Source organism: Rattus norvegicus, chromosome Y (genome assembly GCF_036323735.1).
Source record: "Rattus norvegicus strain BN/NHsdMcwi chromosome Y, GRCr8, whole genome shotgun sequence".
Classification (NCBI taxonomy): domain Eukaryota; kingdom Metazoa; phylum Chordata; class Mammalia; order Rodentia; family Muridae; genus Rattus; species Rattus norvegicus.
The window spans coordinates 22,462,642-22,479,252 of record NC_086040.1 but is presented as its reverse complement, the minus strand read 5'-3'; the positions used below and the strand labels follow the sequence as shown (position 1 = coordinate 22,479,252).

General features: G+C 39.1%; 1 long non-coding RNA gene across 1 annotated transcript; it reads right to left on the bottom strand.

Moving 5' to 3' along the window:
* Window positions 1-2,404: 2,404 nt before the first annotated feature.
* On the bottom strand, window positions 2,405-8,705 carry LOC134484256 (uncharacterized). The gene is made up of 2 exons (XR_010061672.1): window positions 8,568-8,705; window positions 2,405-2,547 (listed from the first exon to the last, which is right to left on the bottom strand). It is a non-coding gene; the product is annotated as an uncharacterized LOC134484256 (long non-coding RNA).
* Between the last annotated feature and the right edge of the window lie 7,906 nt (window positions 8,706-16,611).

Below are 16,611 nucleotides of genomic sequence, written 5' to 3'. Positions count from 1 at the left end.
CGGTTTCTCTTTTGCTTACCTCGGCTATGCCAGACAACCTGGCCTATAGGTGTCTAAGATTCTCCTATCTCACTCTGCCATGCAGTTGCTGGAGCACAGGGATTATAGATTAGTGTTATAAAATCTGGCTTTTTATGTGGATTCCTTGAACTCAATCTCAGATCTTCACACTTGCACCTTAAGCTCTCTGCTCACTGTGCTATCTTCCCAGTAAACCCACAAGTCACCTTTATGTGTCTAGTAACTGACCTTGACCCCCATGAGTCTTCAGACAAAAAAAGTGTTTGGGGGTGCAGAGGAAAGAGAGGATTGAGAAGCTCAGTAGCAGAATGCTTGCGTGTCTCAAATGGACTCCTGAGTTTAGTTCCCAGTACTGAAAAACGGGGAAAAGTCAATCCTTAAGAGTTTAAGTAAGTCAGGGAAGAAGTAAGTCAGGGAAACATTTCTTTCTTTTCATGTGAATTAAAGGGAAAGTGGGTTTTGTTTGTTTTTTTTTTTATTTTTTAATATAGATGACAAGCTGAGTTTTCAGTAAACATAGACTGTATTACTCTGTGTTTATTATTAATGCATGCAATTTATATATCTAATATTGTGCATTACACTCTAACATCAGAACCAGTTTTTGTTTGATATTTGTGTGTATTGGTGAGGGGAAGGGTAAGCAGATAAGGCCAGCTGTCTGTCTTTATTTATCTCCCCTCGGGTACTGAGAAGATAGCAGTGTTGAGAGTCAGCGCGAAGCACAGCAGCCGTAATGCATGTACAAGCAAGATTCTTTTCTTTGAGCATTCACATAAGAAAATCTCCTTCTCTGAAATCATTTATTTGGCTTACAAGTTGTGTTAGGATTTTAGTCAACCACTTGCCAATACCTTTACCACTTACTCTTAAAGAATTCTGCAGTTATTTCTCAGTGTTCATATGTGTTGGTAGCTGTATCACAACTGCTAGAGTGCCAGCAACTTGTCTTCATAGAAATGCTCAGGATGCCATTGTAGTTGCCAGTGGTCCAAGTACCGATTGCTTAGAATCAGGCCGGATGCCTTGAGAAAGAACATCCTGGTCAATTCAGAAGTCTTGACCTTCTTCTGTCTCCTTACCCATGCTTAGGTGACACCAAGTTCATTTAGTTAGGAAGTTTGCATTACTAACAAAGATCTAATGTAGACAGATGTAGCATGTACTCACAAAAGATAATGATAAATTGGGTATGGCCAGCCACCACGACCCTGCAATCCTAGCACTGAGGAGGCTGAAGCCATAGGATGGTCGGTCATTCTGTAGTGCATAAATGAAACCCTGTCCCCAAAACAAAAACTACTGCAGAGCAGCAGTAAAAACAAAAATGAGCCATAAGCGTTCTACGATTATGAGGAGGCCATAGAGCATGTGTTCTGCGTGTATGTTTATAGTAACATTCCAATTACAAAGCTGTCTCAGTTCCTGTGATATTTCTACATTTTCCTATGTTTAAAGCCACAGAACAGAGCATGAGTTTTTCTTCCTTTTATGCATAGACTCTTTTCCTATAGTTTTATTACACTTGATAAAAGTAAAAAATTGTTTGAGTTGGTTCTAGGATATTCAGAAATCTCAAAAACCATTGCCCAGGAGTCACCTCAGCTTCTCTGGTTTCTCAGCCACTAAAGAGGTTGAGCAAGCATTTTCTGCATAGGAGAAAGTGACTGTGAACCCACGGATTTGGGTTTTATGGATATGCTGATGGGTAGTTGTACTGTGTGACTAAATGGTATTAATAGTTAATTTATTTGAATTGTGATATTGTTTTCCTTCTTCTTGAAATCTCCACAGAACCAGAATTTTGCCACAGATATACATACAGAGTGCGAGCCACTGTTCAGTGCATTGGCTTTGCTTAATCCAGTGCCTGTGCTAGTACCGTGACACAGAAGAGCCTTTCCTCATCCAGTAAATGTTGCCTGGCAAATCCTCTATGACTTTCTTAACCATGACATTTCCAGCCCTTTACAGCACTCACAAAGTAGGCTGAGCCCTTATTACTGCAATCTGTAGCCCTGGACTCTGCCATCCCGGCTGCTGGTTCTGCTGAGGCTACAGAACCCGGTCATCTCAGTTTAGCCTTGAATACAGTTTTAATCTCATTTCAAATAACAGTTATTATCAGTAAGACTTGCAGTCAGTTGGTAAGAATTGTGATACTGTTTCAATCCTGTCTGTTGCTCAGTGGCTTTAACCTATGGGTGCCTTGGGTTTTAAATTAGTGGTTTAGAGTGTTTTTTTGGTTTTGAGGTTTTTTTTTTTTTTTTGTTGTTGTTTTTTTTTTTTTTTGGTTTTTTTTGTTTTTTCTTGTGGGGGTTGGGGAGGTTGAAGGTTCCTTGTTTATTAATGAGGTTAAGAAATGGTTAGGTGCACAAGAATACCTCTGGCAACCAAGTATATTTTTAATCATTTTCTTTGACGAACTTGTAAGCATTGTTTACAGCATTTAACTGCAAATTGAGTTCTCTGATCCCTCCAGTTTTGCATCTCCATGGCATCCTGCTATGACTTGCCTCTGCTCTTCTGTTGGGAATGGAAAAAAAATGGCTTTTAACCTCAGAACCACATTAGATTTCTGTAATATCTACATTCCTGTTTTTCCAGGGCTATACTTGTGGGTTTTGGATGTTTTACCATGTTTCTTTCTTCAAGGAAAATATAAAATTCAGGAGGATGGACAGGGAGAGGAATGGCTTGAGGTTCAGGGAAACCTCAACTTCAATAGTTTCATAAGAACAGGAGGAAGTCTATTTGGCTTTTGTGAATTCTACATTCTTGACCTAGTTGTGCAGATTTCATGTAAAAATTCCACCTAACTTCATAGTTGTATATATATATATATATATATATATATATATATATATATATGTATATATATATGTATATATACATATATATATGTATATATATTTAGATAGATAGACATAGATATAGATATAGATGTAGATATATATGCAGATGTAGATGTAGATGTAGATGTAGATATATAGATACAGATACAGATACAGATACAGATACAGATACAGATACAGATACAGATACAGATACAGATAGATACAGATACAGATACAGATATAGACATAGATAGATAAAGATATCAGCCACCAAAACTAGAAAAGATTTTTGAAGCTAAGAAGTGCATGCTTCCAGGAATCCGACAAACATAGCTAGAGCATGGTAAATACAGATGTGAATGTTAGTGGCAAACCAGTGACCTGAAAACGGACCTCTTGTTATAGATTTTGAGAAAGGATTACAAGAGCTAAAGGGACTTTTAGCCCCATAAGAACAACAATCCCAATAAACCAGAGCATTCTGGTACTAAACCAATATTAAAAGACTGTCCATCGAGGGACCTATTGTTTAAAATACACAGGTAGCAGAAGATAGTCTTTTTGGGCACCAATGGATGCAGAAGCCCTTTGTCCTCCCTAGGTTTGACTGCCATTTCATGGGAATATCAAAGGGCAGTAAGAGGAATTTTAGAATAATTGGAGGCAGAGAGGTTAGGGACCTAACCAACAGAAAACTGGCATTGGAAACAATACTTGAAATGTAAATATAGAAATATCCCATTCAAAAAAGCAATAAAATTTGCTATAAAAATTAAAAAAAATAAAGAAATAAAAGAAAAGAGAATTGCCAGCAAATTACACCTATTCACTCACAAATATACAGGGTCACTCTCAGGAAATGGTAGTCAGAGTAATACTAGTAGAAAGACTGAGATGGTGAAGTCTCAACTAGAACCTCTGCTCTCTCCCAAATATCAGTGTCAGACACAAACTGCACTATAGGAATCCAAAGTATGGAGGAGTTTACTCTGAGCTGAGGACACAATACTTGACTTTCCCTTCTTCCGTAGGACATTTTTCTTCTTGGCAAATGAATAAAAGTGATGACCTCTCAGGAAAACAACTTTGCCTTTCCCAACACCTGGCTCTGGAATAAAGAAATAAATGATATAAACTATCTGATTTTCGGGAACCATAACAAAAAGGGAAGACCACATGAGAGGCTCTCATCTCTGATTCTCAGATGTGAAGGCTCAGATCAAGGATATCTCTTCAGTGATCTCAGTCAACATCTACCCATGAAACACTGAGCTTTCCCATGGACGACATATTTCTAGAATTTTTTATACCAATACAATACCAGCTTCCTTCTCTCCATCTCTGATCTCTTCAGTCTCCTTGTTCTCACTCCCAAATGGCTGTTTACTCTGCATTAGAGGCCAAATAGTAAACACTAAAAGTACTGAAGCAATATCTAAGAGGAAGTTGCTTTCAGCAAAACACTTGTGATATCATGGATGAAGCTAGTGCTTTCCAGGATACAAGAGAATTTTCAGGGAGGACCTAATGATGATGTAATTTAGAACTGCCATGGCCTACCTGCTAAACATTCCTCCCAATGACCAGATTCAAAGGTGGCCTTTCCAGGAGTGTCTCCTGTGACCCAGTGGAAAACTTAACGTACTATATCTCTTTAAAGCTAGGGAATTCTCTTGGCTTCATTAGTGGTTACAGGCTCTGAATGGAGAAAGATAGTCAGGGGGTTGGTATGGGTGTAAAAGGTTTAGGAACCTGGAGTGAGGAGATTCTTCTGGATAATAATTTTATTCCCAGGTCCATTCCTATGGCCTACAGTTCAATTTTCTCGGATATCTCTGTTTCCCAAACACTAGAATTTTCCTTATACTCCTTTAGTTGAATGAATATTATATTATATTTCCTTACTATACATTCAATGATAGGGGACTTTATAATATTCCTGAATGTGTACTCAAAAATTCTGTTTTCCAATTCCATTTTCTGCAATGATTTTGGCAACAAAGTGGGCCCAACTATTGTGTAAGTATACCAGTGTAAATACTGTGTACATACTTCAAATGACACATTCCCAAATCCTTATTTTATCCAAAAATTACCAGACATCAATAAAGGAAAGGACCACATGGACTATAGAATTTGGTTGTCCAGTCTCATTTGATATCAGTACTGCAATATCTACCTTCCTGTGTTTCATTGCCATACTTGAGGGTTTTGGCAATTTTACCATGATTTGTTATTAAGACCAAACATAAGATATAGGAGTCTGGGCATGGAGTGAAATGACTTGAGGACTAGTGAAGCCTCAATTTCAGTAGTTTCAAAGGAACAGGATGGAATCTATTTGGCATTGCCATTTGTGGATTCTACAGTCTTGCCCTAGATGCGCAGAATCCATGTTAAAATTCCAGCTAAACTCATAGCTGTAGGAGCCACCAAAAGTACATATATATACATCATATACCAAAACTAGACAATATTGATGAAGGTAAGTAGTGCATTCTATCAGGCATCAGATATAGATATTTCCTGAGAGACACAGCTAGATTATGCCAAATACAGAAGTGAATGCTAGTGACAAACCAGTGAACTGAAAATGGACTTCTTGTTTATAGATTTTGAGGAAAGATTACAAGAGCTGAAGGGCTTTAACACCATAAGAACAACAACGCCAATGAAGCAGAACTTTCTGATACTAGACCACTATTCAAAGAATGTACATGGACGGAGCGATGACTCCAATTTCATATGTGGAAGAGGATGGACTTGGTGGACACCAATGGAAGGAGAAGTCCTTGGTCTTCCTAGGCTTGACTCCAAGTTCAAGGAAATGTCAAGGGCTAGTAAGGAGGGTTATAGAAGAGGGGCAGGGGGACCAGTTAGGGATATTATGGGCAGGAAACTGGGAAAGGAAATAACATTTTAAATGTAAATACAGAAACATCCAGTTAAAAAAGCAATAAAATTTACTAAAAAATGACAGATATAAAAGAAAAGAAAACTACCAATTAATCATACCCATTGACTTGTAAATCTAAAATGATAGTCAGATAATACTACTGGAAAGACTGAGATGATGAAGTCAGAACTAGAGCACTTCTCTCTCCCAGATAGAAGTGTCAGACAGAAACTGCACTTTAGGTATCCAAAACATTGAAGAGTTTACTCTGAACTTAGCACACAATACTTGTCCATTCCATCTTCCTTTGTATCTTTCTCTTTTTGACAAAAAGTATAAAGTCCATGACCTGTCATGGATACAACTGTGCCCTTCACAACACTTGACTTTTGGAATAAAGAAATGAATGATATAAACAATCTGACTTCCAGGAAGCAAAAGAACAGTGAAGTCCAGATGCTTCTGAGAAGCTCCCGGGTACTGATTCCCTTATGTGGAAGGTGCAGATAAAGGGTATCTCTTCAATGATACCACTCAACACCTAACAAGGACACATTAAGTTTTCCCAAGGACAATATATTTCTTCCTTGTTCTTTATACCAAGAAAGAAGGCCAGCTTCTTTTTCCCCATTTCATATCTCTTTATCCTCTTTGTTCCTACTCCCAAATTGGCTCTGAATTAGAGGCCAATTAGTAAACTCTCTAGGTACTGAATGATTTCTGAGAGGCAGTTGCAGTCATGACAACAGAAGGAGCTAGGGCTCACCAGGTTACAGGAGAGTTTTCAGGGAGTGCCTAATGGTGATGTCAGCAAGAAATGCCATGACCTACCTGCTAAACAATTTTCCTTCCACTGACTAGTTTCTAGAGTGCCCTTTCCAGATATGTCTCCTGTGACACAGTGGTAACCTTTACATACTCCATCTCTCTGAAGCTAGACACTTCTCTCTGCTTAAGTAGTGGTTACATGCTCTGAATCTAGTTAGTTAGTCAGGGTCTAGGCATGGGTAGAAAATATTTATGAGCATGGAGTGTAGAAACTTCTTCTAGATAATATTTTTATTCCCAGCTTCATTGCTGTGATATACTGGTCAATTTTCTAGGTTTTCTATCTTTTACAAAGGCCAGTATTTTCCCTACAGACCTTTAATTGAATGAATATTGTATTTCAATTTTTTATTGTAAATTCCTTGTTAAGGGGGTGTTTCAATATTCCTCAATGTATACTCAAATATTATGTTTTCTAATTCCATTTTCTCCAATGATTTTGATCACAAACGGGGCCCAGCTATAGAGTGAGGATAACAGTATAAATACTGTGTACCTACTTGAAATAAGAAACTCCCAAATCCTAATTTTATCAAAAAATTACCAGACATCAGGAAAGGAAAGGACAACATGGACTATTGAATTCAGTTCTCTAGTCCCATTTGATATCAATGAAATCTATCTAGTTTCCAGTGTTAGCATGTCCAGACTTGATCGTAGGATGATGCACCATGATTCTTCTTAAGGCCAAACATAAAATTCCCGATGATGGGTAGGGAGAAAAATATCTTGAGGACCAGTTAAACATCTAGTTCAGTAGGTTCATAAAAACATGAGAGAATCTATATGAAATTGTCATTTTTGAATTCTACATTCTTGACATAGTGGGGCAGAATCCATGTTAACTTTCCACTTAACCACTTAGGTGTAGGAGACTCCAAATATATATATATATGTGTGTGTGTGTGTGTGTGTGTGTGTGTGTGTGTGTGTGTGTATACATCAGCCAACAAAGCTAGATAAAATTGATGAAGGTAAGAAGTGCATTCTGCCAGGAACTGGATATAAAGGTTTAGTGTGAGACACAGATATTGCATATCAAATACAGAAGTGAATGTGGGTAGCAAACAAGTGACATGAAAACGGACGTCTTACTGTTAAATTTTGAAAAAAAAGGATTAGAAGAGCTGATGGTGCTTACAACCCCATAAGAACAACTCTGCCAGTGAACCAGAGCTTTTGCTTAATAGACCAATATACAAAGAAAGTACATGGACTGACCTATCGCTCCAAATGCATATGTTGCTGAGGATGGCCTTTTTGGGCAACAATGGAAATGAAGCCCTTGTTCCTCTCTAGTTTGTCTCCCAGTTCAAGAGAATGTCAACAGACAGAAAGACTGGTTAGAGAAGTAGGAAAAGGGAACAAGTAGGGATCTGAAAGGCAGGAAACTTGGAAAGAAAATAGTATTTTAAATGTAAATATGGAAACATCCAGTTATAAAAACCAATAAAATTTGCTAAAAAGATAAACATATAAAAGAGAAGAAAGCTGCAAAGTAATCGCACATATTGACTCAGAAATCTGAAGTGGTATTCAGAGTTATATTAGTAGAGAGACAGAGATGATGAAGTCTCAACAACAAGCACTTCTCTCTCTGATATATCAGTGTAAGGCACAAACAGCACTATAGGTATCCAAAACATGGAGGAGTTTACTCGGAGCTAGGGACTCAATACTTGTATTCACTTTTTCCTTCAGACCTTTTCTTCTTGAGGAAAAGAATAAAGGTCATAATCTCTCAGGAAAACAAATATACCCTTCACAACACTTGACTTTTGTAATAAAGAAATGATATAATCCCACTGAATTACAGAAACCATAAGAACACGGAATGCCAGATTTTTCTGATAGGCTCCCACCTTCTGATTTCCATATGTGTAAGGCTCAGATCAAGGCTATCTCTTCAGTGATACCACTCAACCCCTACCAAGGACTCACTGAGTTTTCCCAAAAACTACATATTTCTTCCTTGTTTTTTATACCAAGACAGAAGGCCAGCTTCCTTTCTCTCCATTTCCAATCTCTTCATCCTCTTTGTTATCACTTCCCAGTTTGCTCTGAATTAGAGGCCAATTAGTAAACCCTAGAGGCACTGAAGGATTTCTGAGAGGCAGTTGCAGTCAAAACAACAGTTGTGACATCACAGAAGAAGCTAAGGCTCTCCAGGTTACAAGAGAGTTTTCAGGGAGGTCCGAATGGTGATGTCAGTGAGAACTGCCTTGGCCTACATGCTGAATAGTTTTCCTTACACTGACCAGAATCGAGGGTGCCCTTTCCATATCTATCTCCTGTAACCCTGTGGAAAACTTTACGTACTCCATTTCTCTGAAGATAGAGACTTCTCTCTGCTCCAGTAGTGGTTTCATGCTCTGAATGGAGAAAGTTAATCAGGGTATTGGCTTGGGTAGTAAATATTTATGAGCATGGAGTGTAGTGGATTCTTCTAGATAATATTTGTATTCACAGGTCATCCTGTGACATACAGTTAAATTTTCTAGGTTTTCTATGTTTCCCAAACGCCAGTATTTTCCCTACAGACCTTTAATAGAATGAATATTGTATTTCAATTTCTTATTGTAAATTCCTTGTTAAGGGGGTGTGTAAATATTCCTCAATGTGTACTGAATAATTCTGTTTTCCAATTCCATTTTCTGCAATGATTTTGGTCACAAAGGGGGCCCAGCTATAGAGTAAGGATAACAGCGTAAATACTGTATACCTACGTCAAATGATAAACTCCCCCGGGGTTGGGGTTTAGCTCAGTGGTAGAGCGCTTGCCTGTCAAACGCAAGGCCCTGGGTTTGGTCCCCAGATCCGAAAAAAAGAAAAAGAAAAAAATGATAAACTCCCAAATCCTTATTTTTACAAAAAATTACCAAACATCAGGAGAGAAAAGGACAACATGGACTACTGAAATCGGATCTCTAGTCTCATTTGATATCAATACAGTCTATCTACCTTCCAGTGTTTGCATGCCCAGACTTGAGCTAAGATGATGTACCATGATTCTTCTTAAGGCCAAACATAAAATACCCGATGATGTGTAGGGAGAAAAATGTCTTGAGGACCAGTTAAACTTCTACTTCAATAGGTTCATAAAAAAAGGAGTCTATTTGAAATTGTCATTTGTGAATTCTACATTATTGACATATTTGGGCAGAATCCACAATAACATTCCACTAAAACACTTTAGTGTAGGGGCCACCAAAGTATATATGTATAAGTCAGCCAACCGCCCGGTTAGGTGGGCACTCCTGAGGCTGCAGAGCGGAAGAGACGACCAACACTGCTCACCACTGCCCACATCCCTGGCCCAAGAGGAAACTGTATAAGGCCTCTGGGCTCCCATGGGGGAGGGCCCAGGAGCGGCAGGACCCCTGCCTGAGACACCGCAGGAACCTGAATGAAACAGACCGGATAAACAGTTCTCTGCACCCAAATCCCGTGGGAGGGAGAGCTAAACCTTCAGAGAGGCAGACAAGCCTGGGAAACCAGAAGAGACTGCTCCCTGCACACACATCTCGGACGCCAGAGGAAAAAGCCAAAGACCATCTGGAACCCTGGTGCACTGAAGCTCCCGGAAGGGGCGGCACAGGACTTCCTGGTTGCTGCCGCTGCAGAGAGCCCGTGGGCAGCACCCCACGAGCGAACTTGAGCCTCAGGACCACAGATAAGACCAAATTTTCTGCTGCAAGAAAGCTGCCTGGTGATCTCAAGACACAGGCCCACAGGAACAGCTGAAGACCTGTAGAGAGGAAAAACTACACGCCCGAAAGCAGAACACTCTGTCCCCATAACTGACTGAAAGAGAGGAAAACAGGTCTACAGCACTCCTGACACACAGGCTTATAGGACAGTCTAGCCACTGTCAGAAATAGCAGAACAAAGTAACACTAGAGATAATCTGATGGCGAGAGGCAAGCGCAGGAACCCAAGCAACAGAAACCAAGACTACATGCCATAATCGGAGCCCAATTCTCCAATCAAAACAAACATGGAATATCCAAACACACCAGAAAAGCAAGACCTAGTTTCAAAATCATATTTGATCATGATGCTGGAGGACTTCAAGAAAGACATGAACACACTTAGGGAAACACAGGAAAACATTAATAAACAAGTAGAAGCCTAAAGAGAGGAATCGCAAAAATCCCAGAAAGAATTCCAGGAAAACACAATCAAACAGTTGAAGGAATTAAAAATGGAAATAGAAGCAATCAAGAAAGAACACATGAAAAACAATCCTGGATATAGAAAACCAAAAGAAGAGATAAGGAGCTGTAGATACAAGCTTCACCAACAGAATACAAGAGATGGAAGAGAGAATCTCAGGAGCAGAAGATTCCATAGAAATCATTGACTCAACTGTCAAAGATAATGTAAAGCGGAAAAAGCTACTGGTCCAAAACATACAGGAAATCCAGGACTCAATGAGAAGTTCAAACCTAAGGATAATAGGTATAGAAGAGAGTGAAGACTCCCAGCTCAAAGGACCAGTAAATATCTTCAACAAACTCATAGAAGAAAACTTCCCTAACCTAAAAAAAGATTTACCCATAGACATACAAGAAGCCTACAGAACTCCAAATAGATTGGACCAGAAAAGAAACACCTCTCGTCACATAATTGTCAAAACACCAAACACACAAAATAAAGAAAGAATATTAAAAGCAGTAAGGGAAAAATGTCAAGTAACATATAAAGGGAGACCTATCAGAATCACACCAGACTTCTCGCCAGAAACTAGGAAGGCCAGAAGATCCTGGACTGATGTCATACAGACCCTAAGAGAACACAAATGCCAGCCCAGGTTACTGTATCCAGCAAAACTCTCAATTAACATTGATGGAGAAACCAAGATATTCCATGACAAAACCAAATTTACACAATATCTTTCTACAAATCCTGCACTACAAAGGATAATAAATGGTAAAGCCCAACATAAGGAGGCAAGCTATACCCTAGAAGAAGCAAGAAACTAATCGTCTTGGCAACAAAACAAAGAGAATGAAAGCACACAAACATAACCTGACATCCAAATATGAATATAAAGGGAAACAATAATCACTATTCCTTAATATCTCTCAATATCAATGGCCTCAACTCCCCAATAAAAAGACATAGATTAACAAACTGGATACGCAACGAGGACCCTGCATTCTGCTGCCTACAGGAAACACACCTCAGAGACAAAGACAGACACTACCTCAGAGTGAAAGGCTGGAAAACAACTTTCCAAGCAAATGGTCAGAAGAAGCAAGCTGGAGTAGCCATTCTAATATCAAATAAAATCAATTTCCAACTAAAAGTCATCAAAAAAGATAAGGAAGGACACTTCATATTCATCAAAGGAAAAATCCACCAAGATGAATTCTCAATCCTAAATATCTATGCCCCAAATACAAGGGCACCTACATACGTAAAAGAAACCTTACTAAAGCTCAAAACACACATTGCACCTCACACAATAATAGTGGGAGATTTCAACACCCCACACTCATCAATGGACAGATCATGGAAACAGAAATTGAACAGAGATGTAGACAGACTAAGAGAAGTCATGAGCCAAATGGACTTAACGGATATTTATAGAACATTCTATCCTAAAGCAAAAGGATATACCTTCTTCTCAGCTCCTCATGGTACTTTCTCCAAAATGGACCATATAATTGGTCAAAAAATGGGCCTCAACAGGTACAGAAAGATAGAAATAATCCCATGCGTGCTATCGGACCACCACGGCCTAAAACTGGTCTTCAATAACAATAAGGGAAGAATGCCCACATATACGTGGAAATTGAACAATGCTCTACTCAATGATAACCTGGTCAAGGAAGAAATAAAGAAAGAAATTAAAAACTTCTTAGAATTTAATGAAAATGAAGATACAACATACTCAAACTTATGGGACACAATGAAAGCTGTGCTAAGAGGAAAACTCATAGCGCTGAGTGCCTGCAGAAAGAAACAGGAAAGAGCATATGTCAGCAGCTTGACAGCACACCTAAAAGCTCTAGAAAAAAAAGAAGCAAATACACCCAGGAGGAGTAGAAGGCAGGAAATAATCAAACTCAGAGCTGAAATCAACCAAGTAGAAACAAAAAGGACCATAGAAAGAATCAACAGAACCAAAAGTTGGTTCTTTGAGAAAATCAACAAGATAGATAAACCCTTAGCCAGACTAACGAGAGGACACAGAGAGTGCGTCCAAATTAACAAAATCAGAAATGAAAAGGGAGACATAACTACAGATTCGGAGGAAATTCAAAAAATCATCAGATCTTACTATAAAAACCTATATTCAACAAAATTTGAAAATCTTCAGGAAATGGACAATTTCCTAGACAGATACCAGGTATCGAAGTTAAATCAGGAACAGATAAACCAGTTAAACAACCCCATAACTCCTAAGGAAATAGAAGCAGTCATTAAAGGTCTCCCAACCAAAAAGAGCCCAGGTCCAGACGGGTTTAGTGCAGAATTCTATCAAACCTTCATAGAAGACCTCATACCAATATTATCCGAGCTATTCCACAAAATTGAAAAAGATGGAGCCCTACCGAATTCATTCTACGAAGCCACAATTACTCTTATACCTAAACCACACAAAGACACAACAAAGAAAGAGAACTTCAGACCAATTTCCCTTATGAATATCGATGCAAAAATACTCAATAAAATTCTGGCAAACCGAATCCAAGAGCACATCAAAACAATCATCCACCATGATCAAGTAGGCTTCATCCCAGGCATACAGGGATGGTTTAATATACGGAAAACCATCAACGTGATCTATTATATAAACAAACTGAAAGAACAGAACCACATGATCATTTCATTAGATGCTGAGAAAGCATTTGACAAAATTCAACACCCCTTCATGATAAAAGACCTGGAAAGAAAAGGAATTCAAGGCCCATACCTAAACATAGTAAAAGCCATATAGAGCAAACCAGTTGCTAACATTAAACTAAATGGAGAGAAACTTGAAGCAATCCCACTAAAATCAGGGACTAGACAAGGCTGCCCACTCTCTTCCTACCTATTCAATATAGTTCTTGAAGTTCTAGCCAGAGCAATCAGACAACAAAAGGAGATCAAAGGGATACAGATCGGAAAAAAAAAAGGTCAAAATATCACTATTTGCAGATGACATGATAGTATATTTAAGTGATCCCAAAAGTTCCACCAGAGAACTACTAAAGCTGATAAACAACTTCAGCAAAGTGGCTGGGTATAAAATTAACTCAAATAAATCAGTTGCCTTCCTCTATACAAAAGAGAAACAAGCCGAAAAAGAAATTAGGGAAACGACACCCTTCATAATAGACCCAAATAATATAAAGTACCTCGGTGTGACTTTAACCAAGCAAGTAAAAGATCTGTACAATAAGAACTACAAGACACTGAGGAAAGAAATTGAAGAAGACCTCAGAAGATGGAACGATCTCCCATGCTCATGGATTGGCAGGATTAATATAGTAAAAATGGCCATTTACCAAAAGCAATCTACAGATTCAATGCAATCCCCATCAAAATACCAATCCAATTCTTCAAAGAGTTAGACAGAACAATTTGCAAATTCATCTGGAATAACAAAAAACCCAGGATAGCTAAAGCTATCCTCAACAATAAAAGGACTTCAGGGGGAATCACTATCCCTGAACTCAAGCAGTATTACAGAGCAATAGTGATAAAAATGCATGGTATTGGTACAGAGAAAGACAGATAGACCAATGGAATAGAATTGAAGACCCAGAAATGAACCCACACACCTATGGTCACTTGATTTTTGACAAAGGAGCCAAAACCATCCAATGGAAAAAAGATAGCATTATCAGCAAATGGTGCTGGTTCAACTGGAGGGCAACATGTAGAAGAATGCAGATCGATCCATGCTTATAACCCTGTACAAAGCTTAAGTCCATGTGGATCAAGGACCTCCACATCAAACCAGACACACTCAAACTAATAGAAGAAAAACAAGGGAAGCATCTGGAACACATGGGCACTGGAAAAAATTTCCTGAACAAACCACCAATGGCTTATGCTCTAAGATCAAGAATCGACAAATGGGATCTCATAAAACTTCAAAGCCTCTGTAAGGCAAAGGACACTGTGGTTAGGACTAAACGGCAACCAACAGATTGAGAAAAGATCTTTACCAACCCTACAACAGATAGAGGCCTTATATCCAAAATATACAAAGAACTCAAGAAGTTAGACCGTAGGGAAACAAATAACCCTATTTAAAAATGGGGTTCAGAGCTAAACAAAGAATTCACAGCTGAGGAATGCCGAATGGCTGAGAAACACCTAAAGAAATGTTCAACATCTTTAGTCATAAGGGAAATGCAAATCAAAACAACCCTGAGATTTCACCTCACACCAGTGAGAATGGCTAAGATCAAAAACTCAGGTGACAGCAGATGCTGGCGAGGATGTGGAGAAAGAGGAACACTCCTCCATTGTTGGTGGGATTGCAGACTGGTAAAACCATTCTGGAAATCAGTCTGGAGGTTCCTCAGAAAATTGGACATTGAACTGCCTGAGGATCCAGCTATACCTCTCTTGGGCATATACCCAAAAGATGCCTCAACATATAAAAGAGACACGTGCTCCACTATGTTCATCGCAGCCTTATTTATAATAGCCAGAAGCTGGAAAGAACCCAGATGCCCTTCAACAGAGGAATGGATACAGAAAATGTGGTACATCTACACATTGGAATATTACTCAGCTATCAAAAACGAGTTTATGAAATTCGTAGGTAAATGGTTGGAACTGGAAAATATCATCCTGAGTGAGCTAACCCAATCACAGAAAGACATACATGGTATGCACTCATTGATAAGTGGCTATTAGCCCAAATGCTTGAATTACCCTAGATCCCTAGAACAAACAAAACTCAAGACGGATGATCAAAATGTGAATGCTTCACTCCTTCTTTAAATGAGGAAAAAGAATATCCTTGGCAGGGAACGGAGAGGCAAAGATTAAAACAGAGACTGAAGGAACACCCATTCAGAGCCTGCCCCACATGTGGCCCATACATATACAGCCACCCAATTAGACAAGATGGATGAAGCAAAGAAGTGCAGACCGACAGGAGCCGGATGTAGATCGCTCCTGAGAGACACAGCCAGAATACAGCAAATACAGAGGCGAATGCCAGCAGCTAACCACTGAACTGAGAATAGGTCCCCCGTTGAAGGAATCAGAGAAAGAACTGGAAGAGCTTGAAGGGGCTCGAGACCCCAAAAGTACAACAATGCCAAGCAACCAGAGCTTCCAGGGACTAAGCCACTACCTAAAGCCTATACATGGACTGACCCTGGACTCTGATTCCATAGGTAGCAATGAATATCCTAGTAAGAGCACCAGTGGAAGGGGAAGCCCTGGGTCCTGCTAAGACTGAACCCCCAGTGAACTAGTCTATGGGGGAGGGCGGCAATGGGGGGAGGGTTGGGAGGGGAACACCCATAAGGAAGGGGATGGGGGAGGGGGATGTTTGCCCGGAAACCGGGAAAGGGAATAACACTCGAAATGTATATAAGAAATACTCAAGTTAATAAAAAAAAAAAAGAAAAGAAAATAAAACTTAGTTGTTCAATGGTTAAAAAAAAAGACTCTTAATGATTTTCAAAAATTACTAGGAGATATTAATTGGGTCAGATGTCATTTAAAATTACCAAATTATGAGTTAAAACCATTGTATAATACTTTAGTTGTGATTCGGCCTTGGATTCTCCTAGACAATTGACTGATGAAGCAAGGGAAGCTTTAAAGAATGTTGAAATAGGATTACAAGGCACAATTTTACATCAATGGAAGGAGGGTGCAGACATTGTGCCATATATGCATTCTAGCCACCTACATGCAGCCCACAGGATTATTGTGGCAAGATGGCCCTCTGCATTGTGTTTATCCCAAGGCTTCTCGAGCTAGATCAGTAAAGTATTATCCTACAGCACTTACACGATTAGCCTTGAATGGGATCCAACAGTGCATACAATATTTTGGTGT